This window comes from Colletotrichum tamarilloi, assembly GCF_030869305.1.
Source record: "Colletotrichum tamarilloi strain Tom-12 chromosome Unknown Scaffold_12.1, whole genome shotgun sequence".
In the NCBI taxonomy this organism is placed as follows: Eukaryota; Fungi; Ascomycota; class Sordariomycetes; order Glomerellales; family Glomerellaceae; genus Colletotrichum; species Colletotrichum tamarilloi.
In genome coordinates, this window is record NW_026849395.1 from 4,248 (window position 1) to 9,027 (window position 4,780).

The following is a 4,780-nucleotide window of genomic DNA, read 5'->3' on the forward strand; positions in this document are numbered from 1 at the left end:
ATAAAAGAACAGATTATACTAGACCTAGCTACTTACGCAGGCTAGTACTAAGAGGTCCTGTGCGCATTAGAGTGGGTAAAGCTCGCCCTATAGGCGGCTAGAAGTGGCAGAAGGTTAGGAGTTAATAAAAAAGAGATAATAGTCGAGTCAGTTAATTTTAATTAGTAATTAGGAATAGAGCGTAATATACCTAGTTTTCCCTAATACGTAATATACGGTACGGCCCCGGCAAATTGCTCCGTCAGGGGGAAAAGTTCGTATTATAATTAGTAAGCTAAGAGTATTTTTATTTAATAAATAGGGTATATTATTTTTTTTTTAAAAAAAAAAACTTATTATTTTTTAAATAAAGTCTTTTTAAATAGAGACTTTTTATTAATATTATAATAATTATAGGATAAGTTATATAAGAACTATAAAAACTCTTAAGTTAATTTAAAAAAAGTTTTATTAAAAAAATATTTAATAAAATATTTAAGAATATGTTAAGAATTATAAGTATTATTTAGGAGTTATAACCCTAAGATATAAGCTATATAAGTAGCTATAATTATTATTATTATCTTTATATTTATTTTAAAAAATATTTATAAATTTTATTATAGGGTTATTACTAAGCGCTCGTAATAATAGTACTTAGTACGACTATATTTTAATTATTATTTATTATATAATAAAGTTTATAAAGTTCTTATTTATTATTAAAATACTTAACGTAATATAGATAGTAAGTATTTTATATAAGGAGGTTAAATATAAGTTTGGTACACTAAAAAGTATTATTTAAGCTCTTTATAAGCGCATTTTAAGAAGAGTTTATTAAAGAACGGGCGATATATTATTAACTATTTATTATATTTATTTTTATATTTTGCTTTTATTAGCTACTTAGGCAGTTCTTAATATCGATTATATAGTATTAATATATAGTATTAATAAATACTCTTACTATCTCAATAGACTATTTTTTTTAAATTTTCTACTTTTTTAACTTTCCCTCCTATAAAGTTTATAACTACGGATTATTAATAATAATATTAAGCGCTTAATACTACTACTTTATAAGCCCGCGTACTTAGCTAAGTTAGTTACTTTTCTAAGTAATAGTAGCTTATAATAGTATAGTATTAGAGATACCCTCGTTATTATTATTAAATAATATTAACTTTTATAAGTACGACATTTACCTTAATATTTTTAATTTTAACTCGTATATATATATATATATTCGTTACTTTGTTTCTTTTATTAAAATTAAAAACGCTTCCCTTATTATTATTATTATTATTATTACTATCTAACTATTTATTTTAAGTATACTTTATTAAAATACTAAAACGCTACTAATAACTTATTAACCCTTAGGGCTTCTTTAATAATTAGAAATTCGATCTTATAAGTATTATACTAAACGACCCCGAGTTAAAAAAAAACTACCTTAATAAGTATTATATTAGTAATATTAACTTATAAAAAATAAATAAATATATTATAATAAGTATTACCCTTATTAACGCCTTTTTAATATAATAAAGTAGTATAAATAAGCTTAAACTTAATAATATAATTAAGAGCTTTAAAAGAGTATAAGTAAGCGTATTAAATAAAAATATGAAAGAGAGGTTATAATTAAATAAGATAAAGGGAGAAAATAAGGGGTAATATTTAGTTATTAAAAAGGTAATTAATATATTATAGTAGCGGGGTCGTTAGTATTTTAAGTTTAGTTAGTATTAATAGTTAGTAATAGCTATGGCCGGCTATAGTTAGTTATAAAGTCTTATTAAATAAAGTACGTAATAAAAACTTAATATTAACCCTAATAGACCAGCTTGCCTATAAAGGCGAAGATAGCCCCTAATGAGGTAGACCGGACCCCAAAGGGACTATTTACTATATATTACTTATAAATAGATAGCTAAATAGAGCGGACTTATTAAATATTAAAAAAGTATTTAAAGATTTATACTAAGGGCTTACTAAATAAATAAGTAGCGTAATTAAAAAAAGCTAAGTTTATATATAATAATAGTTAATATTTTATTATAAAAGTATTTTTATATATAGCGCTATATAGCTATTATTTTAAGTATATTAAATATATATTTAATTATAAAACTATAGTTTAGGGGGTTTATAAAAAGGTTTAAAAAATTAATAAGATTAAGGCCTAGGCTATATAAGCTTAAGTATAAGCCTCTAAGAACTAAGTAGCTTATTATAATAAAAAATATACTTTAAAAGAGTTTAATTATAAAAAGGTTATTAGCTTATTAATAAAGAATATATAATTTAAAAATAATAAATTAATACTAAGATATATTAGAATAATAATAGCTAAAAGGGTAAATAAATAGGCTTATTAAGTATATTTATTAAAATAGTATTCAAAAATATATAATATTTTCTTAGTTTCTTAGCTCGAACTATAAGAAAATTACTAAATAGTTAGTAACTAAATAATAAATTTTTTAAAGTTAGGGAATAAATAAAACGTTTAAAAAGTTAAAAAAATCGTTATAAAATAAAATAAAAAAAAACTTATATTATTTTATTAAATAGGCTAGGTAGCTTATTAAATAAAAATTTATTAAATATTTTAAAAATATAGTGGAAGTAATTGAAAAATTTAAATACTATAAAAAAAGGATATATATAAAATAAAATAATAAACGTTAAGTTCGTAATAAGAAGTTATTAAAAATAAGTTAATTGATAATACTTTATAAAACCTTTTTTATCTAACTTAGCGTAATTCTTAAGAAAGAAATATAGTATTATAACCCTTAGTAATACGTTACTAAAGGATTATTAAAATCTAGCTATATAAGGGGAGTAACTTACGTAATATTAATAATAATAATAGTAGCTTTAGTATATATTTTTAAAATATAATAGTTAATAATAATATTATATTTAGTAAATAAAAAATAAGAAGGTTTTATATATATACCTAGCTAACTATTTAAAATAAGGCCGTTAATTTTATTAATATTATAATAAATAAAAAGAAAGTAGTTAAAGTTACGTAAGTTATTATATATATTAATAATAATAATTCGTATAGCGTTTATTATTTAGTTATTATTAAGAGCTATAATAAGAGGTATAATAAGAGTTATAATAAGAAGTATAATAAGAGTTATAATAAGAAATATAATAAAAAGTATAATAAGAAGTGGAGTAAAAGGTAAAATAGGGGGTATAATACTATTATTATTAATAATAAGTTAAAAATAGGGGATATTATTTAAAATAACGCTATTATTTTCTTAATTAAGCTAAGGGGCTAGGGTAATATTAATATTTATAAAGAACTTATTAATATTAAACTACTTATTATAACTTATGTGGTGGTTTTTTTTTCCGGCTTTACAGGCACAAAAGATCGACCTTAACGGGATCACGCTTTCAAGGGAAATCACACGATACAGTACACTTTTTAACTACACAATACGCGCAATGTATCCCAAGCACGCGCTCAACGCAATATAGTGATTTCGATACGAAAACCGCCATTCAATTCGGGATGGGCAAGCTGCCCTTCACGCGGCGGCGCCGGCCGGAAAGGTCGACGGCAGAGGTCGGCCGTAATGGTTGGCCGCAATGGTCGGCCGCAATGGTCGGCCGCAATGGTCGGAGGCGGCCCTCATTATTATAACTTATAATTTCGAGCTTAGTTTAAATAATAGTTATATTAAGCTATTATAAAGCTTTTATTTAAAATAAGAGGAGTATAATACTAACTTTATTAAAATTTAAAATAATATAATTAAGGGTAAAAGAACCCTTGGTTATATTAAAAAAAAAAGTAATATAAGTAAGGATTAATAAGTTATTAATATTAAAATAGTAGTACTTATTATAATACTAAATAAAAATCCTTTAAATTATTAAAGAGCTTTTTAAAATTAATATTTTTATACTAGGACTTATTAAATTTAAACCCGAAATCGTCCTACTCGTTTTTATTATTAAAAATATAGTCAATAATAAGAGTATATTTTTTAATAAAAATCCGAGTCTTAGAACTATAAGAAATAAATATAATACTATATATAATAATAATATAAATAAATACTTTATTTATTAAGTACTTAATAACGCGCTTATAAAAAGTAAAAGAATTAAGAAATTCCTAAATATATATAATAATAACTCCCTAAGGAGTCTCTTTATAATACTAAGCTAGAGTATTAAAGTTATTTTATAAAATAGTTACGTAGCTATTATTATAAAAATAAGCTAGCTAGAGGTAATTAAAGTAAAAAATAATCTTAGCTTTATTATTGATATTAAGAATATTAATTTAAAAAAAAATCTAAGTTAATAAAAAAGAATATTTATTGAATAATTACTAACGACTTATTATAATTAAAATTAATAAGTTTAAATACTTATAATTAGTAATAAGCTCTTATAGAGTAGCTTATTTAAAATAGACTTTTTTTTTATTACTTATTAATAAGTTAGTAATATAAATAGCGACCTTTTTTTATATATTAGTAATATAGCTAAAAATATAAAGAACGTAGTTATATAGTAGTTTTTTTCCGGCTTTATAAGTATAAAAAATCGACCTTAACAGGATTATACTTTTAAAAGAAATTATATAATATAGTACACTTTTTAACTATATAATATGTATAATATACCCTAAGTACGTACTTAATATAATATAGTAATTTTAATACGAAAACTATTATATAATTCGGGATAAGTAAGCTACCCTTTACGTAGCGGCGCTAGTTAAAAAGGTTAATAATAGAAGTTAGCTATA